Source organism: Choloepus didactylus, chromosome 10 (genome assembly GCF_015220235.1).
Source record: "Choloepus didactylus isolate mChoDid1 chromosome 10, mChoDid1.pri, whole genome shotgun sequence".
Classification (NCBI taxonomy): Eukaryota; Metazoa; Chordata; class Mammalia; order Pilosa; family Megalonychidae; genus Choloepus; species Choloepus didactylus.
Window position 1 is genome coordinate 18,491,973 of NC_051316.1, and position 23,354 is coordinate 18,515,326.

General features: G+C 38.3%; 1 pseudogene; it reads left to right on the top strand.

Annotated features, from left to right (window-relative positions):
• LOC119545116 overlaps positions 1-12,874 on the top strand; it is an 80,316-nt pseudogene extending 67,442 nt beyond the window's left edge.
• The last annotated feature ends 10,480 nt before the right edge of the window (positions 12,875-23,354 follow it).

The window sequence follows — 23,354 nt, forward strand, 5'->3', positions numbered from 1 at the left end:
GTAAAGGGAGCTGAATAAGCATGTTGGCTGGAGAAGGCAAAGAACCGTAAGGGAAGACCAGATGGTCAAGTAAGATGGCAGTGTTATTATCTCTTGAAAAGGCCTGAAGTCATATAAAGATGAAGGAGAGGGCCATGATGTGTTGTCAGGCAGAACCAAAAAAATAAGAAGGTGAGAATAACTAACTTAGATAATACTAAAGATGGAAAATGGGAGACCCTCTAGAAAGGCCTAACAGACCTGAGAGAGGAGAGACAAAATGTGCAAACACTTACTCTGATCTGATACCTCCAAAAAGTACCACCAGAGGCAATAGCTGGACTCTTGAACTGAGTTACCAAGATCCAGATTCTAGGGAGTTAGATATTAAGTCAATTACCCAGATGTCATCTAGGATCAGCCTTCTTTTTTAGATATGGATAAGACTGGTATGAACAGCTATTTGAGCTATTTGTGCAAATGCCACTATCTCCCTCCTTTTTCCCCAATAAGAGCTTCTTATTCTTATCTGCTGGTGTCATGGCTCCAGTTCCCAACTTCTGATAAATCTCTTGGCCACACTGTGTTATGTTGTTCCCTTTTATCCTGAGAGCCCAAATATGCACAGCCCCCTTCCATTGATCGCTTTGCACACAAAACTTTGATCCCAAAAGGACTACATCAGGTAAGACTGGGTTTAGCTGAGCATAAGAGTGGCCAAAATTACAGTGGCTAAAGCTAGCACTTGTCAAACTTTATGTGCACTGTTATCACCTGGAGAGTGTGTTAAATGCAGATTTTATTAAAATGCAGATCAGCAGGTCTTGGGGGTAGGGCAGCATTCACAATTTCTGGCAAAGTCTGCTGGTTTAAGGAACACATTTTGAGGCAAAAGGGTGTCAATAACATGGAGGCGTAGTTCTCTTTTACAGAAAAAGACTGTTATGGAGTGTTCTAGTTTGCTAATGCTGCTGGAATGCAAAACACCAGAAATGGATTGGCTTTTATAAAAGGGGGGTTACTTGGTTACACGGTTACAGTCTTAAGGCCATAAAGTGTCCAACGTAATGCATCAACAATCCGGTACCTTCACTGGAGGACGGCCAATGGTGTCCGGAAAACCTCTGCTAGCTGGGAAGGCATGTGGCCGCTGTTTGCTCCAAGTTCTGTTTTCAAAATGGCTTTCTCCCAGGATGTTCCTCTCTAGGCTTCAGCTCCTCAAAAATGTCACTCTTAGTTGCTCTTGGGCCGTTTGTCCTCTCTTAGCTTCTCCGGAGCAAAAGTCTGTTTTCAAAGGCTGTCTCCAAAACGTCTCTGTAAGCTGAAGCTCCTCTCTCAGTTCCAGTGCATTCTTCAAAGTGTCCCTTTTGGCTGTAGCTCCTCTTCAAAATGTCACTCTCAGCTGCACTGAGTTTCTGTCTGTCAGCTCATTTATATGGCTCCAGTGATTTAATTTAGACCCACCCTGAATGGGTGGGATAACACCTCCATGGAAATTATCCAATTAGAGTTATCACCCACAGTTGGGTGGGGCACATCTCCATGAACTTCTCTGTTGGATCTAATTGGCTTCCGAAGAAGAATTCTATTGGAAGATAGTGTTCTGCCCTTTAAAAGAAATGAAACATTCAATGCATATATGTATGCACAGATGATACTAAAGTTGTGACTGTAATACTAGCTTTTATAATAACAAAAATTTTGTTGTAATAATAGCTATTATACAAGATACTTTGGCCCCTATTGTCAGCTCCAAAAATAATGGGCCCTGCCCAAAATGGCAGAGGGCTTTGACTATCTAAAAATAAAATATGATTCTAGTTCAAGATAGTGGACTGGGAAGCACAAACTAATGCAAATGAGAGTTAAGATATATAAAATAGAACACATTCATAACAATGCTGAGAACAAGATAGAGGTCAGAGGAGGCTTCTCCCACTCTTCTTCCCAGGAGCTATATTTTCCCCCAAAATGAAGGCTGAAATAGATGCTTAGAAGGAGCTCGATCTCCTGAAATAGCAGATCGCCTGAAATAGGCTCTTTTTTTGGCATCTGGGACTTGGAGAGGCCTGCCAATTTTCCCTCACTATTATTTATATCTTGAAAGAAACCTACCAGATGACATGTCTCACCTACACTCAAAGCTTGCAGTAAGTCTTCAAATCCACAGGACAGGCCAAAAATGATAGTGATGGTAGAGAAAATCCATATGACCTATCTAAACTAATCAACACTATGCTTTGTTTATAAACATACAATCCAAGAATAAAGCAAAGGGGGAAAGAAGGAAAAGAAAAAAAACAGGGCCGAGATGAATGAATGGAATTGACCCCAGAAGAAACAAAGGTAATCCAAGAAAAAGAAAAAAGATGCAAAGATCTCTAGCCAGAGATGGGGAAGAAGAAATGATATCTGTAAATTAAGAACAGATTACTCTTCATAAGGAAGAATCAGAAAATATAATTAGTTTATTGTATTAGAAACATTATATCTGAAGAAAACAATTCAATGGAACTAATTAAAAGAAAACTTTGAGGAAACTTCCCAGTATATAAAAAAAAAAGACAAAGAGGAAAAAAATAGTCATTAGTCCAAAAGTACTATATTATTATTAGGAGTCTATGAAAGAAAAAGAAGAGAAAATGGAGAAGAGCTAATTATTTTAAAAACTAATAGAAAAAGGAATGTGCATGAAAAATTTAAGTTTACACCCAGACACACCCAAAAACAACTTCAGAAAACTAAGAATAAAGCAAAGATTCTCAAGGTTTCCAATAGCAAAAAATATATTAACTATAATGGAACAAGGATCAGACTGACAGATGTGTTCTTATCAGCAACACTAATTAGAACACGATGGAGCAATGCTTGAATGTCCTTGGGAAAATGATTACGAACCTAAAATTCTATTCCCAGCCAAGCTATCAATCAAATGTAGGCGCAAAATAAGAAAGACGCTTTTAGACATGCAAAGGATTGGAAAGTTTGCTTCCTATCCATGTACTTTGCTGTAAATAATATTTCTTAAAACTATACTATAAGAAAACAAAGAAAAAAAGAACCCAACAAAGAAGAATATATGGCATCTAAGAAAAAGTGATCATAACACAAAGGTGTAGTGAAAAGAAGCAATTCAAGTATTGCAGCTTGTGCAGCAGGCCTGGAAAGAAAATGGAGAAAAGTTTCCTTTTCCTTTTAATTCATCACAATTATTCCCAATATGATAATATTTGTAAATATCCTAAACACATAAAAGAATAATGTCTAAAATTAATAGAGATATTTATATGTATGTATATATAACTGAGATACACATGTTTTAATTTCTTTGGTTGCTCAAGCAAATACCATGCAAAGGGATGGCTTAAACAGTGGGAATTTATTTGCTCACAGTCAAGGCATCATCAAGATGATGCTTTCTGCTGGAAGACTGTGGCATTCTCGGGCTGGCTGCTGGTGATCCTTGGTCCTTAGCTTCTCACATGGCAAGGCACATGGTGGTGTCTCCTGATCTCTCCTTTCTCTTCTGGGTTCCACTGATGTTCAGCTTCTGAGTGCCCCCTCTGTGGCTTTCTCTTTCTGAATTTCATTCTTCTTATAAAGGACTCCAGTAATAAGATAAAGACCTATCCTGATTGAGGAGGGCTGCACCTAAACTGAAGTAACCTCACCACGAAGTCCTACTTAGAATGAGTTCACACCCACAGGAATGGGTTAAGTTTAAGAACATGTTCTTCTGGGGTACCTACAGCTCCAAACCACCATAATATACATTTAGGAAATGTATAAAATCATGTTTCGAAAGTACGCCAACATCTGTATAGGAGTTACTTCTGGGAAATGACACTGGCAGGGAGCGAAAGGGAAGATGTTGGAAGGTAGGGATGTTTCTGTAACATTTTTATTTATTTTACAAAGAGAGACTAGCAGAGCATCTGGCAATGTGACTTCAGCTGCAATGGAGATTCTTTAAACAACTTTCTCAAGGTATAATTGTCATCCAATAAAATGCACATATTTAAAGTGCCCAATTTAAGATGTTTTGACCTGGATATACACCTGTTCAAGAAGATGAACATGTCTATTACCTCCAAAATATGTTCAGGCATCTTTATAAACTCTCCTTTTTTGTCTTCTCTGCCACCCCATCCCCTAGCAACAATCAATATGCTTTCTATCACTATGTATTAGTTTGCATTTCCTAGAATTTAGTAGAAATGGAATCACACAGGATGTATGTCTGTTGCCCAGTGTAATTAGTAATAGCATCACCTTTCTAGACTGGACAGCAAATTACACTATAATCTATCTATTGGCAAGCAAGAAAGAGCTTGTTTAGTTGCAAGAGTACTTCTGAGCATTGGTTACCTTTTTTTAATGGAGGACCAAATTGACTCTTGTTGTTCCCGCCTTTCCACTTGATTTCTTCACTCCCTATCATGCATCCTAGTCATTGTCTAATGAGAATGACCGATTGGGCTGTTGGACTTGGACACAATGACCAGCATGGAGCACTTTGATCATTTTGGCAATATCAGTTCTTAGGTAGCTATGATGATTAAACCAAGTCTTGAGCTGTGTTCAAGTTAGAACCCAAATTAAAGCTCAGAGACACTTCTTGTGCCTAAAGACAGCAGCTTGGGATCCTTCCTCATCAAGAATAATGTTGGAAGAAGGAACATAAATAAGAAAGTTTCTGGATTCTCTATTTCCAAAGGTGTCATGAGCTCATCCATGAGAAGATTTCTCTCCTGCTTACATCTTGGCTCTTCCTCCTTCTTATAAGTCATGTAGAGTAGAGGTTGTAAAGCCAGCCAGATCACTACCACTGAGGAATTTTCACAGCCAGAAATTTCATTTCACTTATCTGTCACTGTATATAAATTCATTGGCATCAACCAACCACTTTACTATGTTCCCAGATTCTATAGTCAGAAGATGGCCTGTATTTGCTTCAAGATGTCCAGGGCTTCAGCTGGGAAGACCTGAAACAGTGGGAGTGGTTCAGCTGGCTGAGACCAGGAACCATCTGGAGAATTTTTTACTCACATGTCTGGTTTCCAGACTGAAATGGCTCGAAGGCTAATCTCAGCTAGGGCTTCCAACCATTGTGCCTCCATATGGTCTCTCCATGTGGCTTGGGCTTCTTGCAGCACGGTGACTTGATTCCAAAAATGAGTATTTCAAGAGGAGGCATCTGGAGACGCATTCCAAGGAAACAAGACTGAATCTCAATCAAAAATAGCTAGGTATTCAAGAAGAGAAAACCTGACCAAGAAAAAAAAAAAAAAAACCATTAAACAATAGAAAGAGATCCACTGAAGATTGAGATTATATTGTTATCAAACATAGACATTAAAGTAAATATAATTAGTATGTTTGAGATATTAAAATACATGATCAGTGATTTGGCAGAGAGCAAAACATGTTAAAATTAGAATAGACATTCTAGAAATAAAAAATACAGGAACTGAAATTGAGAATTCAGTGGATGGGTTTAACAGCAAATTAGGTCCAGCTAAAGTGAGAACTAGCAAAGTGGAAGGAAAAGTTTGGTTACCACTTTGTCAAAAAAATGAAGTCACTACTGGAGATTTTCTTAATGGACACCTTATCCCAAAATATATATGATATGCCTCCTCTCCTCTGTTCTGCCAATGTATTTTTCCTCATAATAAGTTCTGCACATTTATAATTTTTTGTTTTTACTAAGTGTTTAACAAGACTTTTTGCTATTATGAATGGGATTTTTCTTCCTTTTTCCATATTCTGATTTTATATTTTAACGTATATATCAGCTACTGCTTTTTCTATACTCATCCTTCATCGAGTCATCTTAATAAATTATTTTCAGGGATATTTAATTAATTCTTTTGAGCTGTTAAAATAAAGAATAATATTGACTGTGGGTCATAGCATTTTTGCTTCATTCATTCCAACATGAATAACATTTTCTTGTTGTACATGCTATCATCCCCATTTCTAGTTGTTCTAGTTTGCTAATGCTGCCAGAATGCAAAACACCAGAAATGGATTGGCTTTCATAAAGGGAGTTTATTTGTTTACACAGTTACAATCTTAAGGCCATAAAGTGTCCAAGGTAACACATCAACAACTGGGTACCTTCACTGGAGGATGGCCAATGGCATCTGGAAAACCTCTGTTAGCTGGGAAGGCACGTGGCTGGCATCTGCTCCAGAGTTCTGGTTTCAAAATGGCTTCCTCCCAGGACGTTCCTCTCTAGGCTGCAGTTCCTCAAAAATATCACTCTTAGTTGCTCTTGGGGTGTTTTTCCTCTCTTAGCTTCTCCAGAGCAAAAGCCTGCTTTCGAAGGCCGTCTCCAAAATGTCTCTGTAAACTGCATTTCCTCTCTCAGCTCCTGTGCATTCTTCAGTGTCCCTCTTGGCTGTAGCAACCTCGTTCCTTCTGTCTGAGGTTATATAGTGCTCCAGTAAACTAATCAAGGCCCATGTTGAATGGGTGGGGCCACACCTCCACAGAAATTATCCAATCAGAGTTATCACCTACAGTTGGGTGGGTCACATCTCCACAGAAACATCCAATCAAAAGTCTCCAACCCAATCAACACCAATATGTTTCCTGCCCACACAAGACTGCATCAAATAGAATGGTGTTTTGGGGGACATAATACATCTAAACCAGCACACTAGATTAAACGCTTGTCATGGTACTGCCTCTAGCGGGAATTTTTAAAAAATTTACCATTTAATCTGATGTCTGATGCAGGTTTTTAATACATACATTTTATTGTGTTCAGAAAATTTCATTTTATCCTGTCTTTTTTGTTTGTTTGCTCTGTATTAAGAATAGATGTTAAATTTTATCCAAAGCCTTCTGTTTTGGAATTTATTCAGCTGTTCCTTTCTCTTAATTTAGTGAGTTTTATTAATAGAATGCCTAATGTTGAGTCCTTTTCTGTTCTCAGAATAAGTTTTGTCATAAGTTAGGATTATTTTATTATGTTGTTAGTTTTTTTGTTGTTGTTGCATCTATTTGAAGATTTTTGCATTTATTTGAAGAAATAGAGTTGACTATGGGTTTTGTTTATGTGGACTATCTTCTTCTATTTTTGATATCTGAGTTATGATAGCCTCATGGAATAATGAACTTGAAACACACCATACACACACAAACACATATATACATATATATTTGTATAATTTACATAACATAAGGAATATCTGTTTCTTGAAAATTTGGAAGAAACCAATTTTATTATTTTCTGAATTGGGCACTTTTTTAGAAAATTAGACCTTTCAGATGACTTTCCTTATTTTCTCCTTTTTTCTATTTAAATAACCTACTCTGCCTTTCTATAATTTTTCAATCAATGTTGTCAAATTAACTATTGTTAGGAAATAGTACATTTCATTTGAATTTTCAAATTTATTAGCAAAAGTTGGGTCTCCTTCCAAAAATATCATAGTTGCCCTATGCATACGTGTGTGTGTGTGTGTGTGTGTGTGTACTTACACACAGAGACACTAAATTTAATAAAATCTAAGTTGCTATTGATTGTTTTTTTTTTTTTTTGACTTACAAAGTAAAGGGTTCCAATTAATCTATAAGAAAGTTTCTTTTTTATCATTTAGGATATTTATTTTAAATTAGAACATTATTTAGGCTTCTTTAGAAAGGTAAAGTTTTTGTGCAATGGTATGTTCACATATACATTAAAAGGAAAATATAAGTGAAACATATTGGGTAAGACATTCCTAACGTACCCTGTGGTAGGTTAAATTATGTACCCCCCAAAACACAAACATGTTCTTAGTCTTAATCTGCATATTTGTGGGTGTGAACCTGTTGTAAATAAAACCTTTCGAAGATGCTATTTCCTGTTAAATTGTGGCCCCTCTGAATGAGATTGGGGCTTAATTCTATTGCTGAAGGCTTTATGAAGAGAAAGCCATGTGCAGGAGGAGAAGCTGGGAGTCAACAGAACCTGGAAGCAAAACGAGAAGATGCCACCACGTGTATTGCCATGTGACACAAAAGCCAGAAGCCCCAAGTATCCCTGGCAAGCCAGCCCTAGAATGCTGCAGTCTTCTGGGAAAAAGCATCGCCTTGCTGATGTCTCAAGTTTGGACTTCTCCTAGCCTCAAAACTGTGAGCCAATAAATTCCTGTTGTTTAAGCCAACCCATCGCATGACATTTATTTTAGCAGCTGAGAAAACCAAGACACTCCCTCACATCCAGGAGCCCTCCGTGCTGCTTCTCTTCTGTAAACCTCTGAGCCGTTACCTCACTAGCTCCATCCTTTCCCTCCTTTCCTGAAGCTCTTCTAAGACACTGGATTTTCCTCCTGAGGACATCTGGAACTGAGGTCCAGGGTCCCACATGCATTGTTTCCTAAGAGTGTAGTAGGAGCAACAGGAGGAAAATTTCAAAAGGCCCTTTCTATTTGATACTCCTGGTACAGTACCCAGCCCCACACAAGCCAGTTTAAAGCAGATCCTGTCACTGCAGGGGTCTCCCACAGTTTTTTCCACTTTTGGTGTTTCCCCTTTAATAGGGAGAGAGGCAGCAGTTAGACTGGTTCAGCAGCTTGTCACAAAGGCTTTACAACAATGAACTTTAGTTTTATAGAGGTGAGTCTGAATTATGAAATGTGGAGCCTCAAACCACAAGCAGCTTGCAAAGTCACTAAAATATTAAGATTGCATGCTTAATGGAAGTTGCAGACCTAGTTTTGAGGACCACTCTAAAGGAAGAGCTACTTCATTCTTTAGAGCTGGCGAGGAGACTGCATAATCCTTTCTTAATGTGCTGTGATTAAAATTTATTACAGAAGAAAACATGGATGTTAAGTGTCTTACGTGATCAATGTCTGTATTCTCCTTCGGTTTTGGGGATTCTGTTGTTTTACATATAATTGCAGTGGGTAAGAACTACCTTCCTGACATGACTCAAGGAGAAAGTGGGACTTCTATTTACATGGGGGAGAACAGATGCAGTAAATCTGATGCCTTTGAAGCGTCCCAGGTGTGCTGAAAGCTGTTGCTTTAAAAAGTTCTTGTTCTGGATGTCAGGAAAAGAAAGCAGTGCTAGGAAAACTAACATAAAGCCATAAGAGAAAGAATTAAACTTCCAAAACTTCTAATGCCTTACTCCCAATGGGAAGAGTGGTAAATCCAATTTCAGAGGGGGAGCTTTGAGAATTAAATTAGGCTAACATAAAATTATCTGTCTGTTCCAGTGTTTCCATGCTTTTGACATGTTTTGTTATTTTGACTTGTGTGTGGCTTGTATATTTATGTCCCCCAGAAAAAGCCATATTCTTTAATGCATTCTTGTGGAGGCAGACATATTAGTGTGGATTGGGTTGAAACCTACTGGTTCAGTATCCATGGAGATGTGATCCACACAACTGTGGGTGATAACTCTGATTGGGTAATTTCCATGGAGGTGTGGCCCTGCCCATTCAAGCATGGGCCTTGTTTAGTTTACTAGAACACTATATAAGCTCAGACGGAAGGAGCTCACAGCTAGCTGGAACTGAGACAGACATTTTGAGGACGGCCGTTGGAAGTTGATGCAGACATTTTGGAGAATGCCATTTTGAAACACAACCTGGGAGCAAGCAGAGGCCAGCCACATGCCTTCCCAGCTAACAGAGGTTTTCCAGATGCCAATGACCTTTCTCCAGTGAAGGTACCCTTTGTTGCTGGATACTTTATGGCCTTAAGAATGTAACTGTGCAACCAAATAAACCCCCTTTTATAAAAGTCAATCAATTTCTGGTGTTTTGCATTCTGTCAGCCTTGGCAACTAGAACAGCCTGTGAGTTCAAGTTTGGGGGTGGTGGCGGGGAAGGGGTGCTACACACTATTTGCAGGCAATGAAGATGGAGGAAAACCAGATGCAATCTGTGTTCTTCCACTAAGCTAAAGGCTTGAGGTTGGGCTTTGGTTGAAACATACAGTGGAGGGACCCAGGTATCCAAAAGCCACAGCCAATCCCTTCTCTCTCCACTGTAAAATGCTTAACTTTTGGCAAGATACTGGGTAACAGTCTAACACATGTTAGCTGTTGTTGCTCTGTTGTTGTTATTGTCATGGATATTTGGCAATGTATAACATTTACAGCTCTTCTGTTGTAGCCCCTATTAAGTCCACAAATACCCTAACAAAGTCAGACCTGAAATTTTGGGAAGAGTATTAACAGTCTGGTTCCAGAGAACTAAACACTTTGATGGTCTCAATTTTTCCTAGATCCAATTTGGGAAGTTTGGCTCCCTGAGAGCAAACATTTTCTGATGCCGAGAGTAAAGGAAACACTCCCTTAGGAGTTTAGAAATAGTTTATTTCTCCTTTCATTAAAAAATAAACACTGATGGTGAAAAATTCGTTATAGATTGTAATGCCAAAGGATAGCATGCCGAAGGATTTCCGCTAACACATAAACTCGCCTAAATTAATATCCAAATAATTAAAAGAGAAGTTATCCCAATATCTTTAAGTTACTGTTTAGTCCTCTGCAACTTTATTTTAATTCACTACTGGAATGTCATTAAAAGTAAGCTAATAAAGGTCCAGGCTAAATGACAGATTTTCTTATTGTGCATTGGAAGCATTCCTATATAGTGAGCTGGGAAAGCCTGATTGCTGTATTCAGGAGGATGTATTGTGTTTTCTGATTCCCGGGGTCAGAGTTCCTAAGATCTGATATGAATCAGCTGCTCACCTCTCTGGGGCTTGATGGTGTTTCCCTAATGTGTTAGTTTCCCAAGGCCACCATAACAAATCAGCACCGACGTGTGGCATAAAACAAGAGATTTATGTTCTCAGAGTTCTGAAGACAAAAAGTCCAAAGTCAAGGTGTCAGCCAGGCCATGCTCCTTCCAGAGGCTCGAGGGGAAAACACTTCCTTGGCTCTCTGGCTTATGGGGGCTGCCAGCTTCCTTGGCTTGTGGTCACATCACTCCAATCTTTGTCTTCATTGTTGCATAATTTTCTCCTGTGTGTGTCGGAGCCTTCTTTTCTGTCTCTTCTGGGGACTCTGGTCATTGAATTTTGGGCCCACCCAGAAAGATCTAGGATGGCTTCCTCATCTCCAGATTCATTACTCTTTACCGAATAAGGTAAACTTCACAGGTCCCAGGTCCCAGGTTGTATCTTTTTGGGAGGTACCATTCAATCCACTACAGCCTGCCCACTGGCCCCCCAAAATTCACATCTGTCCCACGTGTAAAATACATTCATCCCACTCCAACATCCTTCAAAGTTTCAACCGTTTCAGCATCATCTCTATGTTTAAAATCTCATCTAAGTACCATCTGCTCAAAAGTCCAAAATCTCATCAGCTGATCATCTAAATCAGGTATAGGTGAAGCTCTGAGTATGATCCACCCTGGGCCAAAATTCCTTTCCATCTGTGGACCCAGGAAACCAGAAAACGTATTATTTGCTTCCAAAATACAATTGCAGGACAGACATAGGATACCAGAGTAGACATCCGTACTCCAAAAGAGAGAAAACAGAAAGTCGGTAAGAGTCACTGGTCTCAAACAATATCAAAATCAAGCAAAGCAAATTGCTTTAGGTTTCAGGGCCTGGAAATGATCCTCTGTGACTTGTGCCCTGCCCTCTACACTCACAGCTCTTCTCTCTGAGCCCACAGCTCTGCTGCCCTCTGCTTCTGTACCCTTGGCCCTACCTTCTGTGCTGAAGGCTCTTCCCTCCAAGTCATTCTTCCATGTTTTTGAAGGGTAGCACACGTTTGCAGCTGAGCAGCTCCATCAGACTATTTCCTGCCTGTAAAATCTCAAAAGTCTGACAGTTGCTTCACTCCATCTTGTCTCTATCACTTGCAGTCCAAGCTGACAGTGTTTCTGCTGGTATAATATTCTCAAAAACCTTGTGGGAACAGAACTGGGAACTGAAAATGGCTGAGTCTTTCTCCACTGAGCCGAAAAAGAAACAGAGCTAGCCCGAGGTGACCCTCCAGCTCTCCAAGTTCCCAACAGGATGCTGTTTTTGAATTAATTTCCATGGGATTTAATGTTGCTTTATGGTATACCAAATATGCTTCAAGACTGGCTGGAAAAGAAAACATAACAGAAGATGAAGCAAAAGAAGTCCACTGAAGCTTAAAAATTGCATCTGGGATTTTTAAACATTTAAAGGCAAGTCATATCCCCAAACTTATTACACCCGCAGAAAAGGGAAGGGATTTAGAGGTGCAGTTCATAGAAGCTTATATCATCCAGTGTCAGGCTGAAGCTCAAGAGGTAACAATTGCTCGAGCAATTGAACTAAAACATGCTCCTGGACTAATTGCTGCACTGGCATATGAAACAGCCAATTTCTATCAAAAAGCTGATCATACTTTATCCAGTTTGGAGCCTGCATACTCTGAAATGGACACAATATCTTCATTTGAAAATGTGTTTCTACACAGTTTATGCTTACTGTTACCATGGTCAGACTTTGTTGGCCAGTGATAAATGTGGTGAAGCAATCAGGTTGCTCCAAGAAGCAGAAAAATTTTATGCAAAGGCAGAAGCATTATGCAAAGAATATGAAGAAACCAAAGGACCTGGACCAAATGTCAAACCTTCAGGACATTTGTTCTTTAGGAAACTTGGAAGTCTTGTGAAGAATACCCTAGAAAAATGTCAGCGAGAAAACGGATTTATATACTTTCAAAAAATTCCAACAGAAGCTCCACAGCTGGAACTCAAAGCAAATTATGGTCCTGCAGAGACTTTACCTTTTGAATATCCTCCTGTAAGTGCGTACTGGACACCAGAAATGCTGGCTCCGAAAGACCCAAGGATGACAGTACCAAACCCAAACCAGAAGAAGAAGTAAAACCTGTGAAAGAACCAGATATCAAACCTCAAAGGACACTGGGTGCTATATCTCCTAAAATACATTGATAAAATGTGCACTTTGAATTTCTGTACTACTAGATAAGATAAATCATGGAACTTCAGATTTCTTAAAATGGTTTGTCTAAAGACTATAAAATAATTTATTATATTCAGAGGGAATCTGCTTTCAGTTCATCTGCTCTTGACTTTTAATATAGTAGAGGTATTTCATGCTTTGTTTCCAGGCTCTCCTTTTTAATTGGGACAGCATTCTAAAGATTTTATTGTGCCTCTAAAGGGTGTATTTGGGGACTGGGTCTTTTTTGAACTCTGCATAATTTCAGGTTAAATTATAGGTCAGAATCATGTAGTTTCAAATATGTTTTTCTATCTTCACAAAAAAATGTTTATTTTCTTTCCTCTTATTTGATACCAGAAGAATGACAGGAATTGTTTTTTAACAGAGACAGTTTTTCCCCTCATCATTCTATTAATTGTAGCACAGTCTTGTTATGTTTTGGGTCATTTATTTTTCTGTTGGAAAAAAGTCGCTTGTGGCAAATGATCAGAAAATCACTCAAACCAAACCCCTTACATATAATAGAATGTATCATTTACCGGAAAATCAGCATTTGTAGCTATGTTGAAACCATATGAGGACTTATTCCTATTCTCGTAGCCATTTGCTTCATTTTAGTCTCAATAAACCTCCGATGATTTTTACAAGTACCTTTTTTAACAAGGTTTTTACTTATAGGACAGAACTTTGTAACAGCTCTTAGTGTTTCTATATGAGAGAAGTCAGGATAAAAAAGTTTTTTGAAGAAGTTAAATACTGCACAATGGAAAGAAAAAACTTGAAACTTAAATGAGTTATGTTGTTCTGAATGATAACTCTCTACTTCTTTTAAAAGAAGTTAGAGTAAAATGCTTTTGTTACCTAATTTACCCATCCGTTGTTTTTATATAATTTTCTAATATAAACATCCTGTCAGGATTGTACTGCTTTAGGCCAAAGGCTGTAGCAAAGACTTAGTGAACAAACATAGATACAGATCATCTGTAAAACAGATTGTAATTTTTAAAACAGAATTAGTTTAGTATATACACATCCTTAAATAGTAGATGCATAATACTTTAACAAAAGTCACACATCGTATGTATATCTTCTTTTGATCTCTGGGGGCTGTAGCCAGTTTACCTATTATAAGTGAGACATATGTTCACTTAATAAAAATAATTAAAGTATTAAAAAAAAAAAAAAACCTTGTGGTCCTCCCAGGTGCGTCACTGGGATCCCTGCCGTGAGACAATGGAATCCTCCCCAGATCTTTCTTGGATAACCCATCTCTATTCTTGGCCTCTACTGAGACGGTTGAGTGAATCCATGAGTCCCACACCTAATCTCTTTAGCAAAAGGTTGTTGTGCTGGTTTGGACCTATTATGTCCCCCAGAAAAGTCATGTTCTTTGATGCAATCTTGTGGGGGCAGACTTATATTAATCTTTTTGATTAGGATGTGACATTTTGATTGAATGTTTTCATGAAGATGTGATTCACTCAAACTGTAGGTGAAGACTCTGATTATATTATTTCCATTCAGGGTGGGTCTTAATTAGATCACTGGAGTCCTTTAAAGAGAGCTCACACGGAGAGCAGAAAGGGGAAAACAACCCAAGAGAAGTTGAGAGAGACATCTCAGAGAGAAGCTAAGAACTGACACAGACCCTGATGCTTGGAGATGTTTGAAGATGTAGACAGAAAGACATTTGGAGATGCTAAGCTAAGAGATGAAGGCAAGAGTTGGTCCTGGAGAAGCTAAGAGAGGATCCCTGATGCTTAGAGACAAACACTCTGGGAGAAAAAGCAAAGATGCATAGAAGCAGAGAGAGACATTTTGGAGAAAGCCATTTTGAAGCCAGAACCCCAGAGCAAAGGACCAGCAGATGCCAGCCACGTGCCTTCCCAGTTAACAGAGGTGTTCTGGACACCATTGGCCCTCCTTCAGTGGCAGTGTCCTCTTGTTGATGCCTTAGTTTGGACACGTTTATGGCCTTAGAACTGTAAATTTATAGCCCAATAAATCCCCTTTATAAAAGCCAATCCATTTCTGGCAGTTTGCATAATGGCAGCTTCAGCAAACCAGAACAGTTATCCAGCCACACATTTGGCCCTCTCTCTAGAGCACACTTCCCTAATAGTGAATCTCCTAATATTAGCATCTTTTGTAATCTGAATAGGCCAAGAATTTCGCAAGTCATCAAGTCCTGGTATATACTTGCTTAACAGCTTCTGTCTCAATTTATCTCTTTCCACTTGCATTTTGCTATAAGCAGAAACCAGGCTACACCCTCAACACTTTGGTTGGAAATCTCTTCAGCTAATATACTTACCATATACTCCTTCTGTTTTTCATACAACAGTAGGACACAACTCAGTCAAATTTTCTATATCTGTATCAAGAAATGCCTTTTCTCCAGTTTTCCAATAATGTGCCCTTCATTTTCTTCTAAGCCCTTTGCAGAAGTGCCTTTAACATCCATCTTTCTACCAGCAGTCTGTTCAGAGCAATCTGGGCTTTTTTCTACCACCAACCTCTGTCTCCTGATCAATTCCAAAGCCACTTCCACATTTTTTTTAGGTATTTATTCCAGCAGCACACAGCTTTCTAGAACCAAAATCAGTATTATTTTCCTGAGGTTTCCTTAACAAATTACCAATAACTTAGGACAACAGAAAATTTATTCTGCAGCTTAAAACAACAGAAACAGATTCTCTCAGCATTCTGGAGGACAGAAATCCAAAATCAAGGTGTTTTCAGGGTCATTCTCCCTCCAGAGGCTCCAGGAAATTCCATTCTTTGGCTCTTCTGGCTTCTGAAGTTTGCCAGCTTCTGGGGCCTGTGGCCATATCACTCCAATCTCGGCCTTTATCTTCACGTTTCCTTCTCCTCTGTACAACTGTGTCTTTTCTTGTGTTTCTCATAGAGACACTTGTCACTGGATTTAGGGTCTCCAAAATAACACAGGATGATTTCTTCATCTCAGGGTCCCTATTGCATCTGAAGAGGACCTTTTACTAAATAAGGTAAAAGTCACAGGTTCTCTTTCAAAGCAACCTCACACAATTAGGAGGAGGAGTTGAAGAATGTACACATTTTTAAAACAGGAAATAAAAAGTTCAAACTTACTTTGATAGTCAGAATATTCCTTTGCTTATACTTGTATTTTAGAATGAAAGAACCTTTAATACAGACAAAGCTCACCTTTAGTAAAACAAAAAAGATAATTTCTGGGTATTTAAACAATTTCAGGCTTAGAAGAATTGAAAACTCCTGAATTCATTTGATGAATAATCTTATTCCCCAAAGTTCAAAATAATAGAATTGAAAAAGAAAACCAGACACCATATTTTACTTGTGAATACAGATGCCAATATCCTAACTCAAATACAAGAGTATAGAATACACTGGTATATTAAAGTAATCATTCCCCATAAAAATAGATTTTATTCCAGGGATGGGAGATGAGAAAATTCAAAATTTAGTAAATAGTTTTATTAAATAATAAATAGAATGAAAATTTTTGTAATAACCACATAGGCTATAAAGAGTAATGATACAACTGACAACTTGCACACACTGATCAGTTTTAGAAGAGAAAACTACAGTTAAGTTTCTGGGGTCCTCACTGCTCTGACCAACCCTCAAAACACCATCTCCTTCCATTCCTTCTTCCCTCAAACCTAACCACTACCAAATTTTTGTGCCTGTCATTTCTGTGATTTTCTATAGAGTTTTACTATAGAGTTTTGCTATTGTATCCCCAAACAATATTCTGCTTACTTTTGGATGGATTTGAATTTTACAAAATTACAGTCAAATAGCATGTATTTGTCTGCGACTCTCCTTTATACTAAGTATTGTCCTTGTGAAATTCATCTGTGTTGTTATTTGTAACTCTATTTCACATATTTTCACTGCTGTATTGAATTCCATTAAGTGAATATGCCCCAATTTATTTATGCATTCTACTCTTGATGGAGTTGGGATTGTTTTCAGTTTCTTGCTATTATAAGTCATGTTCTGGAAACACTATCTACAGATACTCTGGTGCATATATTTCTCAAGGCTATATCGAGGATTGAAGTTTGTTTTCCAAAGTACAGTAACTGTACTAATTTAGACTCTCAATAGCAGTAGATTAGAGCTCCTGCAGCATCTCCTCACCAACATGTGGTATTACCAGACTTTGAAATTGTTTCCAATCAGGTGGGAGTGAAATAAGTTCTCATTCTGCTGTTGATTTGCACGCCCTATAGTTTTAATGATATTAAGCATTATTCAGATGTTTATTAACCTTTTAGCTTCCTCTAATATTGAGAGTTTAACATAAAGTGATGTCCAAGTCTTTTTGCCCATTCCTGTAGTGCATTTTAATCTTTATTAAAAAATTAATTTACAGTTAGGTATATATTCTGAATGCTGATCATTTGTCATTTACATGTGTCCCTGGGATCCTCACCTAATTAGTTGCTTATCTTTCCAGTTTTCATGAATGTATCCTTCAAAAAAATCATTAAAATTTTAAATTTAAAGCATAGATTTCTTTTTCTTTATTTTTTCCATTCTAAATTTTGTTTCCCAACAGACAATACATTGAACATAATTCAAAGACAATAAATAATTTTTTTAAAATACTCAGTAAAGATTCTACCTCCCACCACTGTCCAGATAGATATGATCCCTCCAAAACAAACAAATTAAAAAAAGTGAAATGGGTAATGTGGTGGTTTCAAGCTGTATATACCCATGTTCTTAAATTTAATTCATTCCTGTGGGTGTTGACACATTGTAAGTAGGACCTTTTGATGAGGCTACTTCAGTTAAGGTGTGACTCATTTCAATCAGGATGGGTCTTAATCTTATTACTGGAGTCCATTATAAATGGAATGAATGCAGAGAGAGAGAGAGAGAGAGAGAGAGAGAGAGAGAGAGAGAGAGAGAGAGAGAAAGCCACAGAAGCAAGAAGTTCAAAGCAATGAAACCTGGAAGAGAGAAGGGAGACCAACAGACACCACCATGTGCCCTGCCATGTGGCAGAGGAGCCAACGATCCCCAGCAGCAGGTCTTTGGGAAGAAAACACCACCTTGACAATGCCTTGATTTGGACATTTTCATGGCCTCAAAACTGTATGCTAATAAATTCCCTTTGTCTAAGCCAACCTATTTCTTGGTGTTTGCTTGGAGCAGCCCAGGAGACGAAAACAGATCATCACTGTCAGTTTCTCATGTATCTAAGAGATCTTACTCCACATAAAAATAATTGTAGATAAATGTTTTATTGCTCACTCATTTTATCCAATTATTGGCATTCTATATGAATGTTTCTCCATCTTGCTCCTTTTTCACTTAATCACATATCTTGAAGTTATACTTATTTCAGTACATAAGGAGTTTAAAAAGAACTTTTTACAACTGTGTAAGCCAGTTCCATATTTTATGTGTAACTCTAATGAATTTGACAAGTCCCCTTTAGAAGGACAACCAGATTATTTAACAATTTCTGACACCATAAACAATGCTATGGTAAATTATCTTGTACAAATAACTGAGGGATAAAATCCCAGAAATGAGAATGCTGCAAAATTTTTATAAATACTGTGAGATTCACTTTACAGAGATTGGAGCAATTTGTTTTTCCACCAGCAGTGAAAGGAAGTATGTGTGTCCTTCCAGTCTTGCCATCATGGTGAGATATGGAATTTTTTTCATCTAACAGGTATAACTTTAATTTGTATTCTTTCCTTATGAGATTATAGTATCTTTTGAATCATTCTTTAATAAAATAAAACTTTAAATTTTTTCCCTTTATAGGTCTATGACATTTGAGTTTTGTTTAAAAGCATTCTGATCCCCAAATTTAAAAAGATAATTTCTTATATAAGCACCTAATATTTTATAATTTTCCCTTTTATAATTTCTATAATAGTTTTACAATTTTGTCTTGCTTTTTTATTGACTGTTGTCAACTCGCAGGACAACTGCTCTCGTTGAAAGTCTCAGCTGCTACAGTCAAGCACAATATAATCAACTAAACATCAATAAATGGCTTCATCTGCTTGGCTAACAAATGAGCCTCTTGGAAACTTACTTTGATCGTAGCCTCATTTTTATTTTTATTTTTGTGCAGAAATCGTGTTGTGATAAGAAGCCCCGTTTTCAGTTTCCTAATTTTTCTGACTGCCTGCCGTCCTGTGAATCGGGAATACGATGATAAGTACTTAGCCTAGTAACTTTGACACGTATTGTATTCTTTGGCACAGCTGTAGTGCTATTGCATAATAAAAGCAAGGCGTTGCCAAATTCGATAACAAAATAATCACACTCCATTGTGACTTGAAAGCATTCAGAGCCCACTCTCCCTCCTCTCTTGATTGACATGATGGACATGCATGGGTAATTAAATAAATAAAATGTCGCTGCAAGGCAAGGCAAGTGGTACTTGAAATGCTGCCAAGTTATAACCGCATCAGCGTGATTTGTAGGACACTGAGCATCAGGGCAAAGCCATGAGAAGACTGCATCTGGTCACTGTCACAGCTACTCAACACTGCCCTTGCTGTGCAAAAGCAGCCAGAGATGATACAAAGATGAATGGACATAGCTGCCTTCTGATAAAACTTTATTTATGGATACCGAAATTTGAATTTCATATAATTTTCCCAGGTCATGAAATATGACTCTTCTTCTGATTTAAAAAAAAAAAAAAAAAAAAAGACCATTTGACAATGTAAAACCATTTCTTAGCCAATAGGGGTACAAAATCAGTCAGGAGGCCAGCTTTGACCCCTCGGACCCTAGTTTGCTGATCCCTGCTGGAGAGGGATAGCTTTTCCTACCAGAGATTTGTCCATTTATGTCAGCATCAGTTGTGGAATATATTATACTTGCTCTAATAAATTTAAATTCTTTAATTCAATGGACAAAAATGTATTGAGCCTCTGCCATTTGTCAAAATATGTACCAGGTGTGTCAAAATGAGCAAAGCAAATGAAATTGCTGCCTTTGTGGAACTTTCACTCTACTGCTCAGAACCATTTTTATATGACTTTTCCAGAATAAATTATAGGTTTTTGAGTGTCCATGGAAATTAGTGGACAATATAGACAAATAAACTGACAATTACAAAATGGTGTGCTAAGTGTCAGAGTAGAGACAAATGCAAGATTCTGTATGACCAATCACCTGGGAAAAACCCTGACTTAGAACTGGATGATAGAATAATCTTTAAAATCTTCTGCAAGAGAGAAATCTTGAATTGCCTCTTGATGTAAAAATAAATATTTGTCAAAAAGTGGAGGAAGGAACCTGGTAGGAGGTAGCATTCGTAAAGGGAGCTTAACAAAACAGCCAACAACATCAACCCAAACGTTGGATTTTAACCTCCACTTTAGTGTGATGTTTTTTAGGATCTAATGCAATTTCAATCAGAATTCCAAACTCTTATGATGTTTGTTTTAGGAAAAGATTGAATAGCCTTGAATAAAGACAATTTTAATCCATGCAGGTAAAATAAATATCTGAGATTTGCTAAGAAAAATAGGAAAAAAAGAATAACTGTATGTGGCATGTATGTGTGTATGTGTGTTTTGTGGAGCTGGGACATAATCTAACCATCTCAAACACCACCTTGGTCTGCTGGTTTATAATCTCAACAAACCACATTGTGGCTGACAGATGTCAGCAATATCCAGGCAAATTAAATGACAGAGCAAGGAGTTAGTGGGGGGATTGTTTATAGCAAGTTTTGTGCTCACTTTTATAATTGCTTTTAGACTACTGTATTGTGCATCATTTTTCATAGCCAAGTTTTCTCTTATTACAGGAAAGCATTCAAAAAACAATCAAATTATTTGCAAACTTAAGCCACCAGCTCAGTCTTAGCTGCCCTGGAATGTCAAAAGGATGATAAGGATTTGCTGTGAGTTAACATTGATGTCCCTAAAGAGTGAGTCCTAGTTTTCTTGACTATGCTATTTGAAACAACTCAAAGTGAATCAACACATTTACTATCAACTAGAGTTGAGCTAATGAAGGGCAATGACTTCTCGGTGTAATTACAGAATAAATAATGGATAAAATAGCTTACGTCTTGAAGAATATTTTTGAAAATGCCTTCTGGATTCTATCTTCAGAGTGGTTAAGCTACGGATGAAGGCAAGTAAGTCCCTATAAGTGAAGGTTAACTTTGAAATCAAATGTTAGAAACACGGGACACTGCTTAAGGAGGTCACCAGTATATCAAAAGAGGTATATTGGAAGAGTAAGCTCCAAATTTCGGAATTCTCCTTAACTGTCTTGAACTTTCTTACATGGCTGTCTTTGGTGGGTAAAGTTTTTCGGACCCTCCTCTTTTCTAGATAGAAGGGGCCATAAGCCAATAGGAATGCAGTGATCACAAATGATTGACAGGTATGGTGGACTATAACAAGCTCTCCTTGCATATTTGAAAGTGCTCTAGCGTGCAGTGCACTGTGCTTCCGGAGGGCTCTCCTTCCCATGGGCCCCTTGCTTTCCTTCACTATATGGACAATGACTGTGTTTGACACAGGACACTCCCTGCAGGTGGCTGTATATGCTGAGATGCAAGGTCTAACAGCAGGGCTGGGCGATCTGACCCCCAAAGCTTTGCTCCCAATGTCTCTAACAATTTTTGAATATGCTGTGTTTACTAAGGCTAAGTTTATTTTGACCAGATTTTTTTCCCTTATTAATCTTTTCAATCCATCTGTGTTTTATACGCAATTAAATCCATGGATGGTTTCAATTTGTTTCTCCTTATGTTTGTCAAAATGTCACTTGGCTATCCCAGCAGTGTTTGATGTCTGAGAACCCCCTGGAAGTCTTTGCTAAGAATAAGAAGTCACATTTTGATGGTAAATCAGGTCACTATGAAAGCGTTTGGGGGTTTGCACCGATTTTGGTCAAGCCCTCCTTTCCTTGCAACTTTGCCTGCTTCACCTCAGTGATACACAGCCGGGCTCAACCTGGCCATGCACTCCCAGCTGGGCTTCTGTGCTTGACATCTGATCACCCCACTTCAGCCATTCAGCCCATGTGGTATTGGGGTGGCCGTGTGGCCCAGCATGGCGATGTCTCCTCATCTGGCCCGTTGGGGTTTAGACTCTTGGAGTCCTTCAGTCGGGAGGAAGGAGAACAAAGCCTTTCAGTGCCAGCCCTGGGGAGAGAGAGATAATTAATTTTCAACTGAATTAAACATGTTGATTTTTTTATTGTGGTCTGCTATAATTCAGGGAAAAGAAGGGAGGCTGAGGATGATCATTGAGATTTCACATACTTTGAAACAGCAGGTTAAATATTTTTCATGTTGAAGTCAGTCACGTGATGTTGTCAGACAGCAATACACTGACCTACTTGATGAAAACACAGTTTTCATCTTCAGAGCTGTAGAACAGGAATGAATGGGGATGGTGTTGACCTCAAATTGAAACACTCTATCAGTGTGCAGTCAACTTTCACCTTGGACTTACCAAGAAATTTTTAATAGAATACTTGAATTAATTCCATCTATGTTTTTTTTGTGTGTGTGTGTGTGTGTGTGAATGTGGTGTGTAACACCATTCAGATAGAATGGTGTTAAATGGATGGCATAATACTCAATTTTCTACTTCTTATTTCATGGAGTCCCATCACTAGCTCCTGAAATTGTACCTGAAGTAATAGGATAAAATTCTGGAAGTGGCCATACCTCAACTCTCTTAGCTCATAGTGAGGAAATGAGGTCAAGAAAAGTTGCAAGTACTTATCTGGAGATGCAGTCTGTAAGGAAGCTAAAACTGGAGTTAGGTCTCCTAATTCCTAGTGCTAGAATTTTTCCACTATGAGTGCTAGTGGAAGTGTCTATGTCTACACTCTATATAGAGATGCATACACATATATATGATCATGTATATCTTTAATAATCTCTTTGGAGGAAATATGGATAAATTCCAAAATCATCAATGGGCTTTTTTGGAGGTCATCAAAGCCAACCTTCCCTTCCTCCCACCCCTCCCTGATGGCTCTTCTCCCACTAACGCTCTCCCCTCACTTCCAAGTCTTCTACAAGGTCACTTCTACATGAAATTACATAGAAAAAACTGACGGTTAAGCTTAAAAATGATGATGTCCACCACACTGAAGTGGCATGCCAGAAGTTCTTTATTCCCATTTTGTTTTTGGTCTTGATAGATGACAGTAACTCTCCGTCCAAAGATAGCATGTGTCTGATCTGCTCTTTGCCTTGCAAAAGATTGCTCTGGCTGGTATTTGGAGACCAAATCAGGGGTAGATAAAAATGAAGACAACAAGATCAAATTGAAAACCACAGCAACAATTTCAAGAGCCCCGACCAGCCAGTTCTAATCTGCAATCAGCTTGAGTTAACAGTTGTCGCCAGCACGAATTGATTCTTTTCCAGCCACGTGAAAAATCTAGGGGTTGTGTTTGACCTACTGGAACTCATCACAGTGGAA